This window comes from Canis aureus, chromosome 5 (genome assembly GCF_053574225.1).
Source record: "Canis aureus isolate CA01 chromosome 5, VMU_Caureus_v.1.0, whole genome shotgun sequence".
In the NCBI taxonomy this organism is placed as follows: Eukaryota; Metazoa; Chordata; class Mammalia; order Carnivora; family Canidae; genus Canis; species Canis aureus.
In genome coordinates, this window is record NC_135615.1 from 22,704,900 (window position 1) to 22,732,675 (window position 27,776).

The 27,776-nt window shown below is 45.0% G+C and overlaps 1 protein-coding gene and 1 long non-coding RNA gene across 4 annotated transcripts in view; both read left to right on the plus strand.

Annotated features, from left to right (window-relative positions):
- The window catches only part of LOC144313814 (uncharacterized), an 81,954-nt gene extending 79,778 nt beyond the window's left edge, over nt 1–2,176 (plus strand). The window contains exons 3-4 of the long non-coding RNA XR_013379433.1: nt 1,794–1,871; nt 2,041–2,176. This is a non-coding gene — a long non-coding RNA (uncharacterized LOC144313814). The remainder of the gene's footprint in view (nt 1–1,793; nt 1,872–2,040) is intronic.
- A 137-nt stretch (nt 2,177–2,313) lies between these two features.
- FAM107B (family with sequence similarity 107 member B) overlaps nt 2,314–27,776 on the plus strand; it is a 70,709-nt gene continuing 45,246 nt past the window's right edge. Inside the window, exon 1 of one of the 3 annotated variants that reach the window (XM_077897143.1) lies at nt 2,314–2,460. The gene's annotated coding sequence lies outside the window, so the exon portion shown is untranslated. Of the gene's footprint in view, nt 2,461–2,977; nt 3,126–27,776 lie in introns of those variants that run through there. The other 2 variants (XM_077897142.1, XM_077897145.1) reach the window with 2 other exon arrangements.

The window sequence follows — 27,776 nt, forward strand, 5'->3', positions numbered from 1 at the left end:
TTAATTACTTCCCTAAAGGCCTTATCTCCAAATATAGTCACATTGAGCATTAGGGTTTCAACGTATGAATTTGTTGGGGTGAGGGGGAGGGAACACAATTCAGTTCCTAACTATGTTAAGCATGAGGGTGTAAAGATATATGTATCAAGCATAAACTCAGTTCAAGGAAGACATATATTGGGTTGCCTTGGTGGCTCAGTGGTTGAGCATCTGCCTTTGGCTCAGGGCAGTATCCCAATGTCTTGGGATGGAGTCTTACATCAGGCTCCCCAAGAGGAGTCTGCTTCTCCCTCTGCCTACATCTCTGCTTCTCTCTCTGTGTCTCCTCTTTTTCAAAGACAAACCTTTGAATAAATAAATAAAATCTTTTTTTTTTTAAAAAAGGAGGACATATATTTACTGTAAAGCACAATAATTACCAGGCTGTGCCAGGCATGAGATGGGAGAGAAGGTCCATCCAGTTTGAACAAATGAGGGAAGTCTTTTCAGAGGAACCTGGGCCTCAGAGAGGAGAGGAACCTTGGGGGGTGGAGTGGGGTGAAGGTATGCTAGGCAGAGGGGAGGTGTGTGGAAGAGCATAACAGGCTCTTCCTTCAGTCCTTATATTCACAGAGCAGGGTCATTCAGCAAATATAGCACTCTGGTTGAGTGAAGCTCTGTGGTTGTCTGGGGGATGTAAGAAGGACACATGGGAGAGGTCACATGATATCAAAAAGTATACTACCTTATGGGGTACTATAGCAAGGGGCTTGGACTTGATTATGTAGTAGGAATTGGGTATTTGTTGAAGGGTTTTAACCTGAGCAGATTTGCACTTGGGAAGTTCACTGAGAAGCAGTTTGGAGGAAAAAATTGTGTGTGACTGGAAGCTGGGGTCAGTTGGGAGGCCAGTGTGATGACTGACACCAAAGGCCAACTATGGCAGTATTAGTGGGATGGAGAGGTGGGCATCTAGGCCTCCTGCAGGATTCCTAGAACTTGGGATTGGCTCCCAGGTCCTAGGATCCTGGGCTGGATCCCAGGTTCTGGTTTGGCGACTGGTAGACCCTTTGTTAGTTACAGAAACAATACAATGCAAGGACTGGGAGAAAAGAAAGATATGTAGGAAACACTATGGATAAAGTTCACACAGGGCAGTTTCTCGGGCTGGGAAGGAACTGCTTTCTCTCTAAACCCTGTATCAAGTGATTCCACCCCTCAGTGGGCTTCAGGGATCTAGGGCTGGTCAGGCCATTTAGGGCTTGTGGCTTTAGAGCATCTTTGGAGTTAAGTTATTCGTTTACCAAAATCTGTAATTGATATGACTGTTCTTTGTGATAATGACCCAAGCTGTTTTAGTCAGAAAAATTTCCCAATTAAAAAACAAAACAAAACACCTCATTCATCTGTTGCCAAGAAAATTAAAAAGGTTTTGATCTAAAATCCACCAACCTGCTGTCCTCCTTTGCTACTCTGAATTAGATAATTCTCTTTTTTGTTCTATGTCCTGATTCAGGTGCATGGTAACCTGAGAGTCTTAGGGTTGGGCAGAGAAGCAATTTACGGTAGGAGAGCTGTAAATAAGGAAAATCAGAGAGGGGGTAAAAAGGAGGTGAGACAAACCTTTCCTCCTGGCGCACAAATTAAATCCCCAATGACTCTTTGATGAGTGGGGACAGGGAAGGAATAGGAGTAAATTTCCTGGTCACTGGGTTTGAAGTCCTGGTTTGACAGTAAATTTATACAATTAGTACAGATCTGCTTCCTCTTCCTCCCCGATTCCTTTTGAGTTTTCTCCTGTGACGTATTTTCAGGATTTCAATGGGGACAGCCTCGCTAAGCCTCACAAGCATGGATTGGAGATGGAGGCCGGACACCCACCAGCCCAGCACGTGAGAGAGACAGAGACGGAGACAGGGGGAGGAGAGGGAGGGAGAGAAGGGTCTTTCCCTGTGGGCTTCCTGACCCTACTCCCGCCACCTTCGAGTCCCCATTTCTCTCTCTCGTCTGGTGACACTTAGGGTTTTTTTTTCTCCCAACATTGCCTCTCTTCTTTGCAAGTGCCTGAAGCCAACCGGACCCAAACAGCAGAAGGGAAACCTCCCGGAACCGAATCCTCGGACTTTCTCCGAGGACCCGCGGGGCCGGGGGCGCGCTCCCCTCGGGGCCGCGGCGAGTCCCGAGCGCCGAGCCCGCAGCCAGCGCGGCGGGGCGGGCCGGGGCGGGGCTTCCGCCGCCCGCCCCGCCCCCGCCCCTCGCCCCGCCCCTCGCCCCGCCCCGCCCCGCCCCGCCGCTTAATTCGGACGCGCGGGGCCGCGGGGTGTGAAAGAGCCGCCCTGCGCCGGACGGGCCGCGCCGCCGTCGGAGCCGCCGCCCGCGCCGCCTCGGGGCCGCCCAGAGAAGCCGGGCCGCTGGGCGCCGCCGCGGCCGCCCGCAGCGAGCGCCGGGGAGGGAGCCGCGCGCCTTTGTGAGCGCGCCGAGGTAGGTTCGCCGCCCGCACTTACTTTGCACACAAAGACTGGGAGCTCGGGGGAGGCGGGTGCCCGCCCCGCGGAGACCGCGGAGACCGCGCAGCCCGACCCCCGGCCCGAGGGACCCCGGGCGGAGACGGCGGCCGGCGTCCCGCGTCCCCTCCCCGGCGCCCGGGGCCCGCGCGGCGTGGGCGGTGGGGCGGGGGTCCCTGCGTGCGCCGGAGGACGGACACGCGCCGGGCGACGGGCGACGGGCGACGGGCGTGCGGGGGGCCCGGGGGCGGGGCCGGGGCGGGGCGGGGCCGGCGCGTGGCCCCCGGCTCCAGGGGCGCGGGGGGGCGGGGGGCGCCGCGAGGAAGGGGAGCCCGGGCGGCCGCTCAGCTCGGCTTATTGTTGCCTCGTCGGCCCTGAAAATGGAGAGACCCTGCCCGCCTGCCTGCCTGCCTGCCCGCGTGCCCGCCCGCCCGCCTGCCCGCCCGCCTGCGGCGGGATGCGCGGCCAGATGCCGAGCCCCCGGCGCCCCGTCGGCCCCGCGCTTTGCGGACGCTCCCGGGGGGTCGTAGCCGGCTGCGGGGCCGCCGCGAGCCGGGGCCTGGCCAGACAAAGGAGGGGCCGCGGGGGGCTTGCCCCGCCGCTATAACGGTGACCGGCGCCCTGTTGCCCAACAGTCTGCAAGTAGTAACTTTTCCATTTTTGACTCCTTTACGCTCCCTTCCCTTGCAGTCAACCCAGCATATTGGGTGGCGTCTGCGGCCCAAGTAGTCCTGAAAATTGGGTTCCCGTTAATTTCTCCCTTCGGGTCCCTTGGGGATGGCACGGCCGCGTATGGCCAAGTTTTGACATGCTGCCTCGGGCATGGTAACAGCCCCTTCTGAAATGTGAAAAGCAATCCTGTTTGAGACGATAAATTGCAGAGGTTAATCTCTGAGGCAACACACCATACCCTTCCTTCCTCAAAAAAAAAAAAAAAAAAAAAAAAAAATTCAGTAGAGCAAAGTTATTTGATTAGAATGAGTGTGATATTTAAGGGAAATAACAGAAAAATGAAGTGAGGCTTGTTAGACTTTACATTCTTTACCTTGAGGAATTCTTGCTTACAGGTATGTTTTCTTCTTTGACCATGTTCCACGAGCCACTACTTTGGAGATGTTAGCTGTCCAAATAGCTTTAAGTTGAAATAGTATTTGGGGTGCCTGTCTGGAGATTCCTTAGTGTTAGTAGTTTCAGGTTTAAAACTTTTAATTACAGAATTATGTATGTGTATTATAAAATTGAAAAGAACACAGAAAAGAAGGTCACTTATGTCTACCACCCAAACACACCCAGAGGTTGAAGGCATCTTAGCCTGATTCATGGCTTGGCAGCCACAGTGTGATTGTGTGAGGGAGAGAGAGAGAGAGAGAGAGAGAGAGAGTGTGTGTGTGTGTGTGTGTGTGTGTGAGTGTGTGAATAAAGGAAGGAGTTACAGATTCTTAGCCTTTAGCATTCACATCAGACTGAAATACATCTAATAACCATAGTCTACAGTAGTGGTTTGCCACTTTTCACATAGGATTAATACCAACAAGTTGTCTGAATAGTATTTTCTTATAGCCTAACAAATAACTACCTGCATAAAAGGGAGAAGGGAAGAAACAGGAAAAAAACAGGTACTTTCCACTTAATTTGGAAGAATGAACCGGCAGAAAAGTTTTAGGGACTGTCCTTTCGAATTCAGGAGTTTTGGATTGATCATTTTTTAAGAAAAGAAATATTTCAGCTTTTAAAATATTTAAAAAGTAAAATTCTGTGATTTATGAGAAATATGTGATGGAAAGGCACCCTTTTTGTAGAACACGGAATGACAGAGATATTTGATAGCCAGATAACATGTTTACTTCTGAACATTAAAAAAAAAAATTTCCCTGAGTAGTGAGTGGTTTCAAGTGCCTGTGTTCTGTTAAAAAAAAAAAAAAAAAAGCCAGAAAACAACACATTATTCAACCATAGATTTGTCATTGAATGCTTTTGTTATTACCTACGTTTATTTTCCACTTGTAAAATCTTCGGACATTTCATTTCTCCAGTTTCCACTTGTAAAATTTTTGGACATCTTCATTACTCCATGCAAAGTGTAGAGGTCTTGGAGACAACTGGAAGTAGATTGATCATGAGGATGATGCAATACTCTTCGAAGTTAGAATTTACAGGAAGGAAGTTGTGGCCTTATTCTATTAGGTGCAATCTTCGTTCCTGTTCCTGACTTGGGGCTCCTTAATCTGGGTACATGCATACAGGGAGCTTTTGCCATGCAGTAGACACTTCTAAGTCAGCATGTGAAGTATATGGTGCAAAGTATGTAGTGGGCTGTAATGATCAGTGTTCCTTCAGAAACAAGGGGATCCTGCCACATGCAAAAGTCAAAAGAAACTCAAAAAACATCAGAATTTTTAGATATTATTTTTCAACCATCCTGTGGCCTTGGACAACACTGTAAGCAATGTAAGCCCACCTGGAATAGAGGTCAGAGTTGAGTAGCTTTGCCTTTTTTCTATAATGTTGCTTCGTGGGGAGGAGAGAAAAGTTTGGGAGTGGCCCAGTGTCATGGACTTGGCTATGGCTGTTTGCGATGGCCAGCCTCTTGCCCCAATGGACCGCAGAATCCATTCTTCAGGTGTTTAAAAGTAGACCTGGTTTGTGTTTTAGAGAAGTGCTATGAGAAATCCTCTTCCTCAGCTGTGGTAGGCTGGATATTCTTATCCTTATCTTTGTTTTCTTAATTGTTTAAAATGTCACAAGTAAAGGTGGAAAAGATTTACACTGATTTTCTTTGGGAGTGGTTGCGGGGTGGAGGATTTTTCTCTGAAAAGAGGGACTCCAGTAGATTAGTAATGTGGCTTTCGTGTTATTCATGATGTCTTGTCTGCACTTTATTCTCTCCAGGATTCTGTGTGCAGAATGTTTTTTAAAATGGGTCAGGACATTTGGTTCAGTAAGCTCTAGATTTCAGGCATTGGTAGAAGTCCCCATATATGTTGGGGAGTGAGTCTAGAGAAAGTAGCTGTGGGCACTGGCCCATTTTTGCAACTCATTTTGGGCGTGTGTGTTGGGGAAGCTTTGGTGCTGACGAGAAGTCTGTGTGCACAGCTCAGGGCCATGTAGTGCTGGGATGTCCTGATGAGGCTTCATTTTCTTGTATAATTTCCTTGTCTTATCTTGGCCTATTTTTGCTTTTCCTTTGTGAAGGCAAGTCATTTTTCTCCCCTTTTCCTAGTGCGGAAAGTGCTGGGCCTTATCTATCTGAATTTTTCCTTATGCTCAATACTTAGGGAACTCAGCTGAAAAGGAATTGGAGCTTTTACCCACCTGATATTATTTATTTCATTTCGCATCAATAAAATAAATAATTTGGCAAGCTGATGTAGGTTGCCATTTAGCCATGGTAAATAGGGGCTGTTTCTAAGACTGGTGGGGGAGCTTTTGCTTTTCATTCACTCCTTCATTTAACAGACATTCACATAGAGCCTCTTCTGTGCCCGGGGATTGGCCTAGCATGGGGTGTATTGCAGTTGACAAGACTGATGGGGGGGGGGGGGGGGTCATGTCCTCATGGCAGGGTAGGTGTGGACAGTATTTAAAGGACTGCACAAAATGACACAAAAGTTGTTTAATGACTGCGGCTCCTGGGTCAGTGAAGCCTCTGCCTTCAGCTCAGGTCATGAGCTTGGGGTCCTGGGATTGAGCCCTGGGTTAGGCTCTCCTGCTCAGTGGGGGAATCTGTTTCTCCCTCTCCTTCTGCCCTCCCCACTGCCACCTGCTTATGCCCCCCCCCCCCAATAAACAAAATCTTTTAGAAAATTTCTTAAAAAGTTGTTTACTGACAGTCATGGTAAGGGCTGTGAATTAAGGTATCTGAGAGTATGATGTAAATCACAGCTAAAGCTAAGGGGTTGGGTTTCTGATTTAAAGGTGAAGGCCCTGGAGAGGCGTGGGAGGGAAATGAGTGTCATTTGCTCAGGGCTGATCAGTTTAAGAGTCTGGTGGCAGGGGCGTGGCTGAATACAGGAAGAGGACTGTTCATTTTTGTCTCAAGTGTGGCTGCCTGGAGGTTGGGGCAGTCTGTAGTGTGGAATCCAGGAGAGAGGGAAACTCTGGTATTCTCGTGTTCTTGCTGGACATAGACGTCACAGCTGATGGCCCTTGGAAACCAATTGTGGTGGGGCCTTTTGGTCCTGAGCTGTTCCAAAGGCTTCCCAGGAGCCGAGGGCTGGTGTCATCCGGGAGGATGGGGGTAGCTGGCTACAGGTGTGCCCACCAGACGTTCTGGACAGATGAGAAGATAAGATGGGGTTTGTGGGGGAAGTTGTGGGAATTCTAACTTCATGCTTTTCAAAGTCTGGTGAACTGTGGGCAGGAGAACGAAGGGGAGAGGTTCAGAAAAAAGGAAGTAAAGAAGAAAAAAAAAAGAAAAAAAAGAAAAAGGAAGAAATTTGCTTTAGCACTAGGTGACCGCGTTAGCTGTGTTACCAAAGATTTCAGTGGAGGGGAAGCAGTGGGCACCAAGCATTTGTGAAGCACTGGTCGTAGTCTGCTCTGTGGTGGTGCTGGGTGGGGAAGTGGGAGGGAGGCATGGTCTGGTAACAGTCATGTTCCACCTACACCCCAAAGTCTTGGGGTTCTGCGGTGTAAAAGGATACGCCTATTAAAAAAAAAAGCACCCTTCCCCCACCTTTAGAGGCCATGAAACATCAGAGGCCTCTGGGCTGTGCACAGTGCTTTTTCCTGCTTATGCTTCTGTATCATGAGTTCAGTCATTAGGCCCACAAGTCTTAAATAGAGGGGATGTCTAGCGTACGTAGCCTTCTGGGGTGAGTATGTGTTGTGAAGTCTCCTCCAAAAACAGGATTGAGAAAATGCAGGTTATGGACCAGCTGTCTGCTTCCTGGCTGGTCGTAGGTGCATGTGGTTTGGAGCGTTCTTGATTATCCTCTTTGTTGTCAATGCCCACTTGGGTTGCCCTGGAGCACCTATGGGGTGCTGCATGGAGCATACTCCATGAGAGGTAAGATGAAAACTCACATTTTATCCAAGTTTTTCAGGTACCTGGGCCTGTTGCATGCTAATGAGCTTATGAAACGACAGTTCTATTATAAACTGCGGTGTTAGGGACGCCTGGGTGACTCAATGGTTGAGCGTCTGCCTTCGGCTCAGGGTATGATCCCAGGGTTCTGGGATCGAGTCCCACATCAGGCTCCCTGCAGGGAGCCTGTTTCTCCCTCTGCCTATGTCTCTGCCTCTCTATGTCTCTCATGAATAAATAAATAGAATCTAAAAGAATAAAAAATAAATAAAAAATAAACTTCCTGTAGTGTAAATAATCAGAAGTTACTTATGAATGTCTCATGTGGATGAATTCAAATTTCCAGGAAGTTAAGAATGTTATTGTGGATATGTATATTTAGAAAGGCTTTACAATATTCATTTCCCTTATAACTTAATGTCATTTAAAATAGCTAAAGCTGTGGTCTTTATTTTTCTTGCTGTTTTTAATGGATGCACAGAGTAATATAGTGTGTGGGGGGACAGAGAGAGAGAGAGAGAGACACCTAGGTTTTTAAATTTTTCAGAATCCTAAATGCAAGCTTCTTAGTAGTATGATTTTTGAGTGGGTCATTTATTTCTGTTTTTCTACTTTCTCATCTGTAAACTGGAGGTAAATCAATCACTCTTGCCTACCTCATAGAGCTGTCTTGAGGGTGAGGTGAAGCTCGCATGCTTTATAGCTGGTGGAGGGCCCCATAACTCTTTAAGTTGTCATTTGAGGGACTCCCCTGTGGTTCTGTGGCACCCGGGTCACCCCGTTAGGACAGGGGTGATCTTTGAAGGCAGAGGAGGCAGAGAAGGATGGTGAAAATCAGTTGCATCATCCTTTATGTTCCTGCCAGAGTGAGAACATGTTACTCTGTGCTCATGGGATGAAGGCATCTTGAGTACCAAAGTGGCATACTTAGAGTTCTACCTGGATTATTGGCATGTTAACCTAGGAGGGCTTCCATATTCTTTTGTGAAATAAAATAACAATAAATGTGTAATAATATTTTTATTGTTACTAACTTACAATTCTGGAGGATTTCCTACCTGGCAGGCTAAGTGCTTTATGAGATCTCTTCATTCAGAAAGTATTTAAGTTTCCTCTTCCATGAAGTTTCCTCTATGCCAGGCTCTGTGCCAGACTCCGGGTATGTGACGAGGACAGTGGGCAAGACTGTCAAAATCCTTGCCTACATGGAGTTTTCACTATAGCAGGAAGACAGTATGTGATTCTAGGGAACAGCAATGCAATGAAGAAACCAATCAGGCGAAGGGGCTAGAGTCTAGCAGGGCAGGAAGTGGTGGTTTTAATAGGGCAAGGCCCATCTCGGAGGATAATTTGAGATCTTAAGGGAGGAACGGATGAACCTCGCCCCCATCTCTCTGTACAAATAACAGCCCAGAAGCGGGAGGAACTTGCTTTTGGGGAATGGCAAGAAGGCCCAGGTGGATGGAGCCAGTTGTGGATGTGGGGTGGGACATGAACTGAAGTCCGAGTGGACACTGGATTGTGTGGGGCCTGGAGGCCATGGTCTAGTCAGTCATGGGAGGGACTGCACAGGGAATGATAGAGCTTGGCCTTGAGTTCAACATACACCCCTTTGGGATGGAGTGCAGTGGTACCTGCAGAGGGGCCAGAATGGAAGTCCAGAGACCAACCAGTAGGCGGCTTTTGTGAGTCCCTGGGGATGTTGTGATGACTGGGAAAGAACTGGTGGGAACTGGTTGGGTACCTGATACAGTTTGAAGATGGAGCCATCAGAACTTGCTAATGGATTGGAGCTAATATTTGAGAGGGAACGGAGTCAGATATGACATCCACACTCACTTTTAGCCTCAGCGACTTCATGAAGGGTGGCGCCATTTATTGATCTGGGAAACCCTGGAGAGGGGTAAGGGGAGGATGATGTAATGCCCACAGCAGCCTTTGAGAGTCATATTGTTAGGATTCCCATTCCCGTTTCACAGATATAGAAGCTGATACCCAGAGAAGTGAAGAGTTTGCCCTGAAATGAGCAAAGCTGGATTAGGATTGGGATCCAAGTCTGATCCTTGCCCAAGCTTGCATTCTCCACCATTTCTGCTGTCCTTGGTAAAATATCTGAATTTGCTATTTTCACGGAGTGGTATGAAAATGCCTGTGCCAAGGCTTTGGAAACCTCTCTTTTTTAGATCAGTGTGGCTTTATCGAGGTGTAATTTACATTCATACACCTTGCCCATAGTAAAGTGTGCCGCTCTATAGCGCTCAGTAGATTATGCAGTTAAACGACTGTCACCCAGATTTTGGAGTCCATTCCTGTTGCCATCCGCAGTCTTAGGCAACCACGCATCTTTCTTCTGTCTCTAGAATGTTGCTTTTTTTAGACATTTCATCCACAGAGAATTGTACACAACGTGACCTTTATGTCTGGCTTTGTCTTTGCAGTTCACCCACTGTTGCTCCATGCATCTTGCTTTTGAGGCATGTGTTTTTTTTTGCCTTTGTCAGAAAGAGGTGCTCTGTATTGATAAGAATGATTTCCACTGAGATGGGTCTTAAAGATGATAAAAATAGTAATAGCTGGCATTTACCGAGCGTTTACTCTTATGCCAGGTGTGGTGGTATTCATTGTCTTCTGTGATCTTCCAAGTGATGCTTTGAGGCAGGTAGCATTACTAGTGTTTGACAAATGAGACACTAAAGGATAAAGAGATTTTTTTTTAAGATTTTATTTATTTATTCATGAGAGAGAGAGAAAGGGAGAGAGAGGCAGAGTCATAGGCAGAGGGAGAAGCAGGCTCCATGCAGAGAGTCCGACGTGGGACTCGATCCCGGGTCTCCAGGATCACGCCCTGGGCTGAAGGCAGCGCTAAACCGCTCAGCCACCCAGGCTGCCCAGGACAAAGAGATTTAAAAACTTGTCCAAGGTTATGGTTGAGAGCTGGGAATCACACTTGGGCCTTCTCTCTCAGGACCATGTCTGTATTCCCTGTGTGGATAACACGTTTGACTTCCCAACTTTAGAAGGAGTTTGGGATCCCAATGGGAGTAATGCACTTGCCAGATAAATCCAAAATCATAGTTTTAAGGAGAATATTTGTACTGCATTTTTACTTTGACATTACCATATGGAAATTATAGCATCTTAACGTGATTTGTTTGTGAAGTCGCTTTCTTTTAGGTCTCATGTTTGTTTTTTTGTTTTTGTCTTTTTTTTTTTTTTTTTAGGTCTCATGTTTGGATGGCGCCAAATTAAAAACACATAATTATGTCATAAGACAGTGCTTGTATATTTGAGTAGTGTTTTAAATATTATATTTACCAGAAATGCCATTTTTGTACAAACTATCCCCAGGCTACTGCCTTATTAATGGATGGAATTTAATTAGGCATGATGCATTTTTCAAGATGTTTATATAATTATATTATACATTAATACATTTTTCCCCTCTTTGTAACAATTCTGTATTCAAACAGTGTTTTTTTCTATTCACATATAATCCATATTGGAGGATTTTGTATTCCCTATCGAAGAGGAATTCTTTGTGTATCCCCAATATTCTGAACATTTTCAAAGCATTTTAAACACCTCCTGTGTGTTTTTCTATTTACCTTTTTTTTTTTTTTAAAGATTATTAAGTAGCTTGATAAGAGCTGGTTATATAATTTTACCCTCATGAGTAATAGCCTCTTTAGAATAGGACTAACTTTACACTTTGGTTTCTGTTGAGACACTTTTTACTGGCCTCCCAGCTTCCTGACTTTCTAAAACGGAATTACAGCATTGTTAAGCTAACTCTGTAGGTGTAGTACATCTTTCATTTTTAGGGATTTTTAATTATGGACCCAGTTTACTAGTTCAAAATAGCAAACAAAAAGGCCACTCTTTATTTTAGAATACCTGGTTTGAAGAGTGAAACAAATGAACAGTTTTGCATTTTGATCTAAAAAGATTTCCTTCAAATCTTTAAAAAGTCTCTATACAGTTAGAACCATGGGGGAGTCCGCTGTGTTTTAAAAGAAGATTGACCAGTAAAATGGCAGGTCTTTGAAACTGGTGAAAGGAGAGAAACCCTGTTCCGCAGCCATTGGGATAGTTTGGGCAGCAGCAGCAGCAGGTTAAAAGCCCTAGAACTTGAGCTAGAAACTCTGGGAAAGTCAGATTTGGGGGCGGAGTTAGAGACTCAGAAGGTGTGGTGAAGAAGCCGTATCTTCACTTGCCATCGCCGTCTGTTCACATTTACTGTTTGTACCCTGGCTGGACGGCACATTTCAGCTGCCGAGGCCACCAGTGTGCAGAGCTTGGAAGTTGGAAACAGGCCCCAACCTGTTTCTTTGTCCATCCCAGGCTGGCTTCTGGCTGGCTCTTTAGCCTTAGGGAAAGGGGATGTTATAGTACAAAGACAAATCAAATAAAACTAAAGTTGCAACAAGTGAAAAGTGATGGAAATGGTGTGAAATGTGTGCCATTTGCATTATGTATGTTCTGCCTCCATTAGATAGATTTGAAAATAGATGAGAAACAAAAGGAAACTCAACCAAACTCTCCGAGGAGTAGAGGCAGGAGTGGAGAACGGCTGAAGAAAGCAAACGTGAAGTTGCCACTTGGGTGTTGCTTGTGTGTTTTCTCCCATTGCACAGGTAACTTGCTTGTTTCAGATGCTGGTTTTCCTGCTCAGAGCAGTGATTTTATGCTTTTTACATGATGGGTTTCAGATGGAGCTTGGGGCTGCTGGAAACCTATTGGCAAAACTTGTTCGTAGAGGAACCTGTCCATTTCCTCCCTAGGTAACCCCAGGAGCTAACTGCCTCTTGTTCTACCAACTGTGAATCTTCCGAATCTTACCTGCGAGTCTCCCCTTTCCGCATGGGGCTTGGTGAGGCCCAGCCATTGGTGCCCTGGTCTCCCTATGGGCCCTGCCCTTTCATTGTGGAGTGGCTGAACACACAGTTCCAGAGCATCAGATGGCAAGGTCTGGGAGAGGGCAGGGGTCTGTAGAACTTCCACCTGCCCGGGGTTGACCTCATGCCTAGTAGCTTAAAAAGGTCTTTTACAGTAAGTTTTTTTCAAACTGGCACCAGGATAGAGTCCAGACTTGCAATCTGATTATTACATCTCCCGAAGCTTTTAAACTCTGGAGCAGCTCTTCTTCCCCCACCCTTTTCTCCAGAGCTGTTGATTTGTTGAAGAATCAGGTCAGTTGTCTTGGAAAGTGGCCCACATTCTGGACTTGGCAGCTGGTTTTAACCTGTTCCACCAGTCTCTGTAATGTCTGTAAACTGGAAGTTAGCCCTAAAGCTTGATGAGATCCACGTCCAGTTGTTTGGGTGAGATCCATCTGTTGGTGGTGGTGGTGTGTACTTCACGTTGCATCATCTGAGAAGAATGTCTGGGTACCTCCCTTGGGGTGATACCGAGGCAGGTCACTGAGTTCACAGGGTGGCCTCTTAATCCTTTCATCGTGAATTTCTTATCTTCCTCTCCCCTGATGTCTGCTAACATCCCCTGGGGACTGTTACCCAAACTAAGGATTTCAGGACAGGTTGTTGATTCTTCTTTCTTCATGGACATGGACATGGTTAGGGAGAGTGAGGCGGAATTGAAACGGGCCAGGGGTCAGGGAATACCAGTGGTGTTGATGCAGCCTAGGGACATCCAGATGACTCATAGAGAAGTAAAGATTGGTCTGGTTTCCTCCAGGTATCTCGGATATTTCCTGTCAGTACAGCTGATTACCATTGTTTTTTTTTTTACGAGTGTTACTCCGTCAGGTTAATTGTATTGTAATCTTGCTTAGCAGCAGCATTAAGATCTGCCCTGTTGTTTACATAATGTGGGTGTAAACAACCTACCACCTAAATTAGGAGATTATGGTGTGGGTTTATGAGACAGAATCCCGTGTGATGGTGCGCACCATGACAGATTATCCTTTTCAATAATCATTATAAATCTCCTGCTTCGTAAGGACGTTAAAGCCCTGTCTTTCCTTAGAAGAGGTGTCACTGAGGAGTTTAAAACAGTGAGGGGAGAATGATAAATCTGAAATAGTTGCTGTTCCACCCAGATTTAAGAGAAATGGACTTTTAGTGGCTGCTTTTCGACTTCATTGTTAAGCTTAGGAAGGATAGGTTCTTGCAGTGTTTTCAGCAGGAAATAATTGAGAGCTCCTTTTATGAAGAAGGGTGGTTACAGCAAATGAATTTAATTTACATACACGCTCCTTCACTCCCAAGCCACACCAGGACACATTACACCACATCCTGATTTGGGGACAGCCCCAACATTTGAAAGCCACAGGAATGGAAATCTATTGATTCCTCCTAGCACAGGCAGGCCTTCCTTTTGCCACTGTGTGTTCCTGGAAACCACTTGTGAGAGGGATCATCACAAAACAGGATTCCCTTAAGCACAGTCACACAATGGGGAGTTGTGTTTGTGACCACACCTTTGGTATCCAGTCATGGCTGGGACCAATAAATCCCAAAAGAAAGGTGTGGGTACTAGAAGCATAAAGGCGTTTGACCTGGTAAAGCACATCACGTTGTCAGAGAGGATTTGAGCTTGGAGAAGCCACAGAGATCATCTAACCCAGACTCACTTATTTTGTGAATAAGCCAACATTCAGACATGGCGACTAGCTTGCCTCAGACCACACAGCTAATTACTGGTGGAGTTGGAACTGAACTCAGTCCAGAATGATGGTCGCTAATACTTAATTTCTTGCACACATGCTGAATGTTTTATGTGCATCATTTTTTGGATCCTCATCCATCCCGCAATTGTATTTTGCCAAAGAGGACATTGGTATATACAGACCTTCAGTAACTGATCCAAGATCACTAGAATTCCATACACTCGCTACAGACAATGCACGCTTATCCACCCTGGGGCATTGCCCTTCTCTTCACCCCTTTTTTCTTTTCCTCATTTCTTTCTTTTTATTATTTTTTAAACTTTATTATTATTCACTCAAGGAATGCTCTATTCCTTGTGGCCCATAACATTACCGCTCTAGAGCCTTCCATATACTCTAAAGATCTATATTAAAAATCTATAAGCTCTAATTTATTGTAAATATGGTCAATGGAAAATGAAGCACTTGCCATAATCAGTATTTAAATAATTGCTTTGCTTATTTAACAAGTGGTTCTACTTGGCTCCTTAGTATGTGGAGCTCTTAGGTGGTAGATGGTTCAGGACTCTTAGAAGAGGTCTGGGTAGGTGTGAATGGAGGGCTTTTTTCTTTTGATGAATACCCTGTGCCCACCCAAAGCTGTAAAGGTATAATTCCTTTGATAATTAAAACCAGTTGCCCCTCATCTTTTAGCGCTGGAAACATCTCTGAGGCACTGGCTGGAGGTGGGGTCTGAGAAGCAGAAGTTTTCTCCTCTCCTGTTCCTCCTCTTTGTTTCTTGTCTTCAGTTATACCCTAGGAGTCCTATGGCACAGATCTCATCAAAAGCGACTCTTCTTGTGGGGACCATTGTGCGAGGGGTGGTGGGCAGAAGGCAGTGCTGGTGAGTAGTCAGCCCACTAGACATGGGAGATTGTGTTTGGTGTTGGTTTTCTGAGCACTGGCCTCTTGCTGCTTCTGACTGGAAGACTCCCCTCTTTCTCTGTCCAGGCTGTCCCCACAGAGCATGGTGTGGGTGTCACAGAGGCATTTATTAGACTGGTTGGTCTGGGTTATGTGAGTCCATAGGGAGGGGAAACGTGGAGACCTTGGTAACGTCCAGGGAAATGTCCACTTGGATGTCTCTCGTACTGTGCTCCGCTGGTCACTTTAAACAATTTGCGGTTAAACAAAAACACAGTTAGCTTTGCAGCTGTCCATATATATGCCCGAAATAGGTCTTTTTGGGGGGGTTTTGTTTGATTTAAATGCTTCTAAATTGCATTTTTCATGAGCTTCCTGTTTGATTTGCACAGCTGAAATCTGTAATGATTGGATGTACAAGGCTTTTTTTTTTTTTCCTTTCTTTTATTTTTTTTTTTTTCCATTTTTGCTAGAAACAAACCAGCTTACAAATAGAGTCTGGAACATGTTGCATGCATGTGCTTCTCAGTGAGCCTTAAGTCAGCCGTAGCTGCCCGACTTCATACACTCCTATTTATAGCCTCTTCAGGAGAACTGTAAAACATTAGATGTTCCCTCTACGAACCTCTTGTTGACGAACACGACTCTCTAAATGGAGGTAAATGAGTTTTTACTCATGGATGATTCACTCCCTAATCTCCTTTAAACACATACCCTCTGTTTCTTGGAAGTGTGGTCACCCTGGTCGTGAGCCCATGTTGTCATGGGATTGACTAGGAGATGAGGCCTCATGATGTGGAGCTCTGGCTGGGAAGCAGAAGCCCGGGAGTGCCGACTAGACCAGCATCTCACAGCTCCTGAGTGTGTGCATAGGACTTGAATTATCTTTCCTCCATCCCTGAGTCAATACAGGTTCCTTCGTGTCACCCACCTTGAGTCACCCTGCCTACTGCACCTGTTGCCACTGCTGAGGAATAGAAACAAAAACCCAAGATCGAAACTTCCTAGATACTGGGATGATGATGACAATTTTATGGCAGAAAAAGAATGTTAGAAGAAAAGCAACTCACACAATTCTGTCATCGTAAAAAACTGCCCTTTTGGGGGGGATGTGTGCATTCTTAGCTCTTGTTTCGACTAATGTCTTAAAAACATTAAGTGTAGTTACTTGAGACACTGAGAAAGCCTAGGGACTCATTTGAATGTAGGAGAACTATCTTTGCGAACTCTCGTCTGTTCACATTTTGACTTGTAGTGCAGGCAACTTCCTACGAGTAAATACATATATAATTTCTTTCTAAATAAATATACGAGCGTATTTTTATAAATAAGAATAACTTAGAATATAGTTCTAAGAACAAATGTATGAGTTCTTTCTATGATTGTGGAAGAAAGCCCTTCACATTACCTTTCCCTGCAAGCCTTTTTATTTTTATTTTTTTAAAGATTTTATTTATTTTAGAGAGACAGGAGGAGTGAGCCAGAGAGCATAGCTGGGGAAACAGCAGAGGGAAAGGGAGAGGCAGGCTCCCCACTGAGCAGGGAACCCAATGCAGGGCTCAGTCCCAGGACCCTGGGATCATGACCAGAGCTGAAGGCAGATGCTTAACCAACTGAGCCACCCAGGCACCCCCCTGCAAGGCTTTTTAAAGTGTTGGTTAGTATTCATTCCAACCCTGGCATATTAGAAAGAGCATGTGCCTTATTTTAGGTAGACTTGGTGGTGTGTGGTAAGTTCTTTTACCTTTGTGAGCTCCAGTTTTCTCATTTCTACCATGGGAATTTCAGGCAGGTAATGCAGGTGAAGCCCCTGGCTCTGTGCCTGCATGTAGGTGCTAAGAGATGTTAGCGTTCTTACTTTGCCTGCTCTCCTCAAGCTGGTATCTGGATGTGACATTATACAGGACTGTTTTCATCCACCCAGTGGAATAAAACCGTTCAGTTCCATTAGACTCAGAGTCTCCCTGAGGTTTGGGGTGAGTGCCCTATTCACCTGTGTCGTCTTAGTGGACCTTCTGTACCTGAAGTGCTGAGTCAGTTTTATAAATCGTGGTAGAGAAGAGAGTTGGGTTAAGAAGCTCTAGGTGAGGGGCCCACCCTGGGAGAGTGGAAGAGAGAACATTGGCTGGAAGAAAGAAAACTGAACCCAAAGGTATGGATATGCTGTCTTTGTCAGCCCAGGGGCTGTCACATGTACCATAGATGGGGTGGCATAGACAGCAGACATTTATTTCTCACAGTTCTGGTAGCTGGAAGGCCGAGATCAAGATGCTGACAGGTTTGGTGTCTGATGAGGGCCCCCTTCATGGTTTGCAGATGGCGGTCCTGCTATATCTTTACTTGGCAGAGAGAGAGAAGTCATCTCTCTTGTGTCTCTTCTTCCAAGGACACTAATCCCATTCACCTCCCAAAGGCCTCACCTCCAGGTACCATCATATTGGGCATTAGGGCTTCAACATCAGAATTTTGGGGAGATAGAAACATCCAGCCCATACCAATGGCCAATGTGAAGAGAGGTTTAAAATGTATGAACAGGCAAGGTTTTTAGAAACAAAGACATGTTATGCAGAGAAGGTAGAATTTCAGTGCTCCAGCATGGGAGTGTAAGTGAGGAGGATGTGGTGAGTGAGTCGGGAATCTCAGCCAGAGAAGAAAATCAGGTCACTAGGTCACCAGTAACCAAGAGTTACTTGGCAGGGATGCTGAGTAAGGATTGTTGCCTGGTTCATTTGTGGGTCTTGGGCTCCTGTAAATGCAGGAACTGACTGCTAGTTGAGGGGTCCAGGGTCAGTGGTTAATGGCGGTAGAGCAGCCCACCAGGTACCCCTTACATAGGGATGATCTGTTTGTCTGGTTTAAGCTTTGTTTATGTCTTTTATGTCGTGTGTAGTTAATAGTAGAGCCTTCATCCAGATTCCACAGTGACCTGCTATCATTGACAAATAATTTAGCTTCCCTAGGCATATATCCTTGGTGGCAGATAAGTGTTTGTTGTGTGTTTGAATAAAGATCCTTGATCAAAAGGTTGATTGACATAAGGTTCTCTGGGAATCCCAAGTCTCCCTGCCTCATTGGGGGAGGTTGGCCCCTATCTCTTTGCTTATTATTTGGATTCTGAAGAACATTCTACATTACATTTTTCAGCGTTCTTTCCACTCTGGGTTTGTTTTCAACGACTATCTATTTTAGGAGTGAGCTACTAGTGTTGTACCTGGTAATACAATCACACCTGGCAGTACCCTAATTGCACCTTTTTGGCTGCACCTCCTTTGGGGGCTGTGGTTTCTGTGGGGCTCCCCACAGTGCATGAGCTCCACATAACACCTCAGCGGCAGGACTAGTGAGAGGAAGGGAGGAGGGAAAGGATGCTTGGCCTCCTTTTATTGGTCGGCCTGATTAGAAGGGCTTTGGGAAGTCTTGCCAGCCTGGCAGTTGGGGCCCCGAGGGGGTGGTGGGGGTGAGTGAGGTAAGCAGGTCTTGGGGCCATCTTGGTGCTGTTGATAAGGCATCCTGTGTGTGTTTCCTGTTCCCCTTGGCATGGGTTCTCTGTCCCTTCTGGTAAGAGTTTCATTCCCTAGAAGAATGGATGTTTTTTCTTGAAGCTCCTTGAGCACTATTTGATGTGGATGCCAGCATCACGCAGTGTACTGTCCTGTTGTGAGACAGCTTCATTTATGATGAAGTGGAGTGAAAGGCTCCGGGCCTTTGGGTGCCCTGGGATGAGAAAGCAGAGCTCACTGCACATTGCCCCTGTTGGGAAGTGCTTTCCTCCTTCAGGTTTCTTTGTCGTCACTTATCACGAGTTGCATATTTTCATCTCTGATCCGAAACTGAGGATGGGGCCCCTGTCATCCTAATCGTGGCCTCCAAGTGCTTCTTCCTATGTGCTGCTGTGCCGTTCCCAGGTCAGACTGATGGACGGGCTTCAGGCTGCGTAGAAGCCAAGGCTAACTTCAGTCACGCCGTTCATGAAGCGCATGAAGTGTGTGTGGCCTCTTACTCAGCCTTTGTTTCAGGCTCACTGTGTGTCAGCATTGAGATCTCATGAGTGCTTAGGAGTTCCTTTTCAAAGGCATCCTTTTACATATGGTTTTATGTCATTTAAGTCCCATATTTCCTGTGCTTAAAACCCTCCCTCCTAAGGACTGGCCTTGAAACCTACCACCTCTTTCCCTGACACCAACAGCACCTCTGACAGATCCTTTTAGGGGAAAGTCTTGTACTTGATGCTGTGTCCCCAGGCCCCAGATCTCAAGAACTGGCCTTGTGATAATTGCAGAGAATCCCAACCATGTTGAGATAACAGAGATGATCCTCCTGGTAAGTGGATGGTACAGGTTTGTGTGTTTGCCTTCCCTTTGCATCAGTTGCTTACTTCCATTATGAACTTTTCCCCTTCCTCCGTGGCAGTGGTATAGGCAACTGAACGTGCAGGTTGGTGGGGCTGAGCCTCTTCCTCCACCCCCATGTACCATGTCTTTGCAATTTTGGGTGGGGTGGTGTGTCAGGCCACAACTTTGTGACCCCTTGTTTTATTTATTTATTATTATTTTTTAAAAGATTTTATTTACTTATTCATCAGAGAGAGAGAGAGAGAGAGAGGGGCAGAGACACACGCAGAGGGAGAAGCAGGCTCCACGCAGGGAGCCCGATGTGGGGCTCCCAGGTCTCCAGGATCACGCCCTGGGCCGAAGGCAGCACTAAACCACTGAGCCACTGGGGCTGCCCTGTGACCCCTTGTTTTAACTAACTTACTAACTACACGACAAGCTTGTGCTCTTCCCCAGATGAAAGGATGCGGAAATGTAGAAGGAGGGTGGCTAGTAGATGGGTGCCCAGGAACGTGAGCTTGCATCCTGTTTGTGGAGGTCTGTGGTCCACACAGTGGTTCCGCATTTCATGTCACTTGTTATTAATGAGCAGTAGATTCTTCCCTGTAGTTTCTTTAGCTCTAGGTTATATATATCTCCCTAAAGAGTCTTGACTGACTGTAGATCTTAAAGAAGACACAAGACTGTCATTTTTAGCTAAATGGAAAAGGATGTGGGTAACTTTGGTCAATGAGTGAATTCTCACTGTACGATTTCTTTAAAGAGAGGCAGTGTGATTTGGCATCCTCTGGGATCAGACTGCTTGGGCCCACCCTCTGGGTCTTTAGTTTACTAGCTTTATCATAAAATAGGAATAACAACAGTATAGGCTTGATAGAGTCTTACAGAAATACAACCAGTGCATTAGCAGTGTGCCTGCATGTAGTAAGCATTCAGGCAAATGTTAAAAAACATGGGAATGTTAATAATGCAAGCCTCAACATTCTGGTACTGTTTTTAGAAGAATTTTTATCTGTCTCCTAGAGGTGTGGTCACTGTGTGTTCTTTAATCATGACCAGAGTAATTTGTTTGAGAATAAGACATGCATTTATGGGGATGATAGGGAAGAGTATTTGAGGTTGGGGGTGTCCCAGAAAACCCCATCTCTTTGATAACCTGTGACAGGTGGGATGAAGATGACAGGAGTTTTATTCTAACACACCATAACCTGGAGTTTCAGCTGCTGTCACAAAGAGTGTGTGGGCAGTATGCCAGGTCGGAAACCATCCGCCAGGGCAAGGAGCCTACACAGTCTCCAGCATTAATTCTGAGCGCCCTGCTGTGTGTCTTCTTACAGGAACAGGGCATTGGTTCACAAATACCACCGTGCGCCGATGCCTACAGGTGAAGCCGAAGTGAGACAGTTCTGGGAACCCTCCAGATGGCCTTAGAAGGCTGGGCCAGTGGATCACTTTGAGCATCTGTCAGGCCGGTTGATTTCCACTGCATTCAGAGGTGTAGAACTCTGATCTCTGAATCAACCATTGCTCCAAGTGTTGGAGTGAATCAGAAGCTGGTCTGGCTGCTGCCATCCCCCTAACCTAGTTTCCAACCACTTTCCTCGTTCCCTCGCTCCAGCCACATTGGCTTCTTTTCTGTTTTTCCTAAACATGCCAAGCACACGCTTGCCCAGGGCCTATGGGGCTCTCCAGATCTGCTCTCTGGAAAGCTCATCCCAGATACTCTGAGGCCTCTCCATCACCCCTTAGGAAATCAGCACCTGACCTGTACCATCTCACCCTGCTTTGTTTGTCCTGCTACCACTTAGCCAGATGCAAGACAGTTACGTCATGAGCTCCGTCATGAGCTCCGCTGTTTCCTGTCCTTGCCCTCCCCTTGCAACACCAGTAGAACATAAAGGCTGAGAAACCAGTGTTTCCAGCAACAGGGACTCTGCTTTGTTCTTGGTTTGCTGTAACCCCAGGTGTCCTTCCCCTGGATGTGATGTCTTCTCATGCTGCCGAGCAATGCAGGATAAGAGTTATTGAGGTTTTAATCACGGAGTATAACAAAAATCATTTGTCTTCTCAGTAAGGAAGAAAATATTTGGGAAGAAAATTCTGCAGAATACATTACTTTAAGTTCCATCTTGGTATGAAGTCAGGATCTTGGGAGGCCAAGTATGAGGATCACATTAGCGTTTCCTTTTGGTAAATTAAAATGAATTAAAGGCCAGTGAATTAAAGGCCAGGCATAATCCTCTGCCTTTGGCCTTTAACAGGTTGTTTTTGTTTTTGTTTTAAATAGAAAATAGCTATGTGTTCCATGTGCTTTTTTGGGGTTGGGCAAATGGATAAGGGATATTGTTCACACTGTTGTTCATTGTTCATACTTTTGCTGTTCCTTCTGTAGTGTGACCTTAACTTTTAAATTCTATGTATTTAGTTGCACATAGGACTTATTTTGAGGTACCCCATATCTTTGAGAGGAACCAGGGGATGACAAAACAATTTTATCCCCATTTCATCTCCTAATGAGAGGTTTTGAGTAGCCAACTTGGTTTTGAGACTGTTACCTCTGTGTGTTGCTACTTGGGCAATGCTGCTAACAAAAATTTCTGTGTTTACTTAGGTAGTTTGCATTTCTTTGGCTGATAAACTCAGGGAAGCAATTTTAGGGTCGTGGCCAGTCAGGTAGAAGGTAAATAATCAGGGTAGGGTTTTTTAGGTGAATTTCTCTGGCTTTATCTGGATTATTCTAGTTGTAAGATTTTGGTTACTTTGCAGTTAGGAGGCTTTCAAAGGAATATGCACTGTAATAGGGAAAACAGATAACTAGCTTCTGAATATTAAAATACAATTTCTTAAACATTGCTATTTCCAGAGGATTTGAGTCCTTTCACTCAGTAATGCTGTGCCTTCCTGTGTTCCAAGGTTTACACTAGTTGCTATGGAGGTTTAGGTTTATGCTTAATAGCAGAACCTACTTTTGAGAAGCTTACATTCTAATAAATTAGTTTTCAAAATTAGCGTGTCAAATTGGTAACTGTTTCATAAGCAATGAAAGAAGTATCTTCTGTTTTAGAAAATCAGTTTATTTACTAACCTGAACTTTGTGTATAATATAAAAAAAAATGGGTCTTTTCCTGCTGTTTGGTACCAGAATTTTTCCAAGACGCCTGTAGAAATAGAAAGCAAATGTGTTTTTTCTTTTGTTTCCTTTGTTGTTGTTAAAATTTTCATAGTCTTAAAGTTTGTAAACAAGGCTGTCCTTTTTAGCACCCATCTGAACAAAAACATTTCTTTTTAAAGATTTTATGTACTTATTCATGAGAGAGACAGAGAGAGCCAGAGACGTAGGCAGAGGGAGAAGCAGACTTCCTCTGGGAAGCCCGATGTGGGACTCGATCCTAAGATCCCAGGATCACGACCCAAGCCAAAGGCAGATGCTCAACCACTGAGCCACCCAGGCACCCTGAACAAAAGCATTTTATACTTTGTGATTAGAATAGGCACTTAGGGGGCACCAGGGTGGCTCAGTCAGCTAAGTGCATACAATTCAGTGACATTCGTACATTCACATTGTTGTGCCACCATCACACCATCAATCTCCGGAACTTTGTCATTTCCCAAATGGAAACTCTGTACTCCTGAAACACAAATTCCCTATTCTCTCCTGTCCCCAGCCCTGGCAACCCCCATTTGACCTTCCGTCTCTATAAATTCGAGTATTATAGACCTCATGTAAGTGGAACCATATGGTATTTATCTTTTTGTGTCTGACTGATTTCACTCAGCATATGGTCATTGGGGTTCGTCCATGTTGTAGCAGCTGTCAGAGTTTTCTTCCTTTTAAAGGCTGAATAATATTCCACCGTATGTCTGTACCACATTTTGTACACACATCCATCCTTTGATGGATCTGTTTTATACTGTGGGTCACAATCAGTACATTTATAACATAAAATGTGATAGGAAATGTATGCTGTATTAGGTATTACCATTTTTTGAAACGTGTCTGTTATATTAAACCCTTGTTTTCACAGGTGGAGTGGGGTTGAACTCCTAAATATCTACCAGGTCTTAGGACACTTTTCACATGGGGAGGTGTGCAGTGTTTCCTTTGTGATGGGAGAGGCAGATAGAAGGAGCAGGATCAACTGACTCATGTCCACAGTGATGCACTTGGAAGGAATTCTAGTGAATAAGATATGAGCCAAGCAGCATGGTTTATAAACAGTTTTCGGGATTGTCCATGGAGCCTTGCTGGTTCTCTCTGTGCCACTGTTATGTGTTGGGCTTGGTGTGGGAGCAGGTGTCACTAAATATGTCTTGTGTGTGCATCTGCAATTGTAATTTTCACACCCTGCACCTTGGTCTAGATTTGATATTTCCTAATAACTTAACCTAGGCCTAAAAGGAAACTTCTTTGGTTTGGAGAGGTGGATGCTTCCCAGCCCAGAATTTCACGCAGGTAGTTGGACAGAATTGGGATGGCGCAAGGCCATCCCATTTGTTTTGTTGCTTCCCCTGGTTGTGGTTTTTCCATTATCTTAAACACTTCCCCCAAAATAGAAAGTTCGAGCACATTTCATAAGTGGGTCCTCATGTCCTGAATTATTATCCTTAGAAGTGCAAGTTTTAGGTGTCTTAAAGCATCTGTGCTACAGGTATCACCGTGGTGTTATAATGAGTATTAAACCTCAGCCTCTTGTAGTTGGAGAGGGTATTTATAAGCTGTTGGAGAGGTGACTTGAGCATGATTAAGGTGTATGAATATTGGACTGGGGACTGTGCACAGGCATTGACTTGTTTATAAATGTATATTGTCACAGCACTCAGAGAGGACGCTGATTCATAGGTGGAAGTGTTTGCCTTTGTTATTAGATTTCAGTGAACGGGTATAGAGGGTATTTGCCTTCGAGCAGAGTAGCTGATGTTCAGCATGAGATAGCATGTTCCATTGGTCTGGAAGGTCAGTAACTGGTACCAGAGTTGGAACAGTTTGTTTTGCATTGTTTGCTCTTGTTTCCATGCCTCATGAGGTCATTCATATGCACACGCAGATGGATATGCCAACTTTCCTGCTCTCTGGATTTGCCACAGCGTCTCCCTTTGAAGTTGAATTCTGTCTTTTTTGAGTTCCAGATGGAGGGCTTCTTGGTAGGGGAACAGGTAGTGGTGGTAAAGTCTTGTCTGGGGGGCTTTTCTTCCCCCTAAAGGTACTACTGCTATCTGGTAGTGCAAGTGTTTTTAAAAAATCTGTTGTATTGAGTGAGGAGCCTGCAAATATCCGGAGTTTAGCCTTTATTCTCAATAACCTTTTGTTGCTTATGCTTTGAATTAGGTGACAAGTATAGGGCAATTTCCTGGGCAACTTTGTCTTACTAGAGGTTGATTTTTCAAAGCTTTGAATGAGCATGAGTAAAGCATAAACAAGAGAATGTGTATCTGAAGTAATAATAAACCTTGAGGTCTTCCCACGGGTTATTGAATCATCTAGTCCTGAAGGACTAGAAACTGTATAAACTTAAATATGTGTGTTTAACAGAATAGCAGACCTGTATGATACAAGGCCAAATAAAAAAAATCACCTCTTGTTATAGTTCTGGACATCATATCATATCTTTGCCAGGGAGAGAGCTCTGTAAGAGGCTGTCTCTCTTAGAGTCCTAGACTTTTACCCCCTAAGATTTCTTCAGATGCCCAACCATCTCTGCATACTCTGGATGAGTTGTACTTTGCTTACCTTTTTAAAATACCTTTTTTTGTGTCCAGTAAGTTTTATCTCCATGTATTTATCTGTCCTCTATTCCATGTTTGGGATCCTGATGGCTAAATTGTGCAATTTCTTTGAAGATACATACTTCTGGTTAAAAAAAAAAAAGTGACTATCCAATGAAAATTATAGGACTGATGTGTATTTTGAAGTATTGCATTTTAGCAAAATAGCACTTGATTTAAAGTTGTTTGGTTCATTGCCTTCGCCTCCTCCCTAGTAACTGTGGATGTGAAAAACACAAGTGCGCAGCAACAACAAAACGCTCTGATATGCTCTGAGTTTAATTTGCTGCTTCTTCCCTGGTTGGGATCAGGAAGGATGGTTTCTTGGGTGTCCAATAGGAAATAGTATTTTCAGTCTCTGCTAGTACCAATCTGATAAGAAAAGGGACGCAAATGCTCTCCTTCATCGTGCTGTAATTTTCACAGTGGGTCTGACTTTCCTTGCTATATGCGACTTCACCACACTCTTCACTGGCATAGGTGTGTACAAATATTTGGTGACAATGTAAAGTTGATGTAGATGGACAGATCCGCCCCCCCCCCCCCCCCCCGCACAAATTTTTGGTTTGTTTTCTTTTTTTTTTGATAGGTGCATTTGCAGTATATTTTGGGTTTTTTTGTTGTTGTTTTGTTTTTTTTAGATTTTATTTATTTATTTATTTATTTATTTATTTATTTATGAGAGACACAGAGAGAGGCAGAGACAAAGGCAGAGGGAGAAGCAGGCTGCCTGTGGGGCACTTGATGTGGGACTTGATCCCAGGATCTGGGATCACAATCTGAGCCAAAGGCAGGTGCTCAACTTCTGAGCCACCCAGGTGCTCCTGCAGTGTGTTTTTACTTGAGAAAAAATACAGGCTATGCTAATTAACATAGGATCCTGATCTACTTTGGGCACATTCATATTTATTTATATATAAATTAAATTTTGAGTAGCAGAGACAAATGCCCAGCTGAAGTAATACAGGCTTAACTTTTGAAAGCTTTAGTTGATAAAAGAATTCTCTTTCTGTAGCTAACAAAACTGATTTAGAAATATTTATTGACTGGGAACTGCATCTGTAGGAAATAGACCCAGTTTCTGTGCTCTGGTTTTTGATGAGCCAGCTTGTGGTTGGGGCTGAGCTGAGGCTGTCATGGGACTGTAGAAGCACCCTTGAGGTATGAGAGCAAAGTCCCATTTTCTGTCATGAAACCTGGGCTTGAATTGACAGGGAGAGCGAGCTTGTTTGTGGACCGTGTGCGAGGAGGCAAAGGGCCTTTGGTTTCCTTCCCAGGCCTTACCTGTTGAGTAACCATCATACCTCCTGGCACCTGTGAGCTCACTGTGCTTTTTGTGTTTGGTTAGCGCCTCCCCCCAGTTCATTGTGTTATTCTGTCGCATAAGGATTTGTGAATACTCAAGTCTCTCCTATCTTAAAACCAAAATAGAAAGAGCAAACACCATGAAACCCATCCCTTCCCTGGTGTCCTCCTCTTTTGGCTACTACTTTCTCTCTCCTCTTTGATTAAACTTCTTCTGACTTGTACCTTATCTACTGCTGCATAACAAGTTATCATAAACTTAGTGCCTTAAAGTGACATGCATTTATTATCTCACCATTTCTGTGGGTCAGGAATCCAGGCACAGCCTATCTGGGTCCTGTGCTTCAGGCTGTCCTCAGGCTGCAGTCCATGTGTGTATGGGGCTGCAGTCTCATCAGAGGCTGAACTGGGGAAGAATTGCTTTTAAGCTCACTGAGGTTGTTGGCAGAATTCATTTCCTTGCCAGTCATTAAGTTGCATTAAGTTGCCCTCTGTTCCTAGAGGTCTCTCTTGCACTTCCATGTCACCTGGGGCTCCGCTGACTTCATGGCAGCTCCTCACAGCTGGCAAGAGAGAGACTCCAGCAAGACATAATCATGGAAGTGATATCCCATCGCCTTCGCTGTATTGTGTGGGTTAAAGGTGAGTCACAGGTCCTGCCCCCACCCAGAGGGAAGGGATTATACCAGGAGAGGTTAGTGTGGGCCACCCTAGTGTGTCCACCACACACCACATGTCTCAGGTGGCTCTCTTCTGTTCACTCCCCCAAACTACTATATTCTTTTTATAATCCCTACTACTTCACTGAAATGGATCTCAAAGGCAAAATTAGCTATATAGTGTTCAGAGTTCAGTGCTCATTTTAAGCATGAAAATGTGAGGCTCCTTGTTCAAAAATTATTAAGAATTTCAAGATGGTGACAGCAAAGCATTAAGGCAAGTCTGGGGCCCAGGCATGCAGAGCCAGCCTCGCAGAAAAGCTGTTCTCCCAGTTGTGAAGTCCAGGGGGTGTTTCCTTGTGTTCTTGATTGACCACTTCACAGTTTTTGCTTGACAGAGATTACTACTGCTGAGAAGGTGTGCCTCTGTGCAACCTGTCTCTGAGCTTCTGAGACCTTGCTCTCTCCTGGATTCCCTTCTTTTCCTGAATACTCCCCTTCAGTCTCCCTCATTGGCTCTTCCACTTTACCCATCCTGTGGGTTTTTGGTTCCCAAGTCTGTGTATCTAGCCTATATCTGACTCCCCAGCTTGAGCACTTATGCTCAGTGCCTCCTTTATATGTCCACTAACATGCATTATGAGCATCAAAAATGCAGCATATCTTAAAACTCTTCTT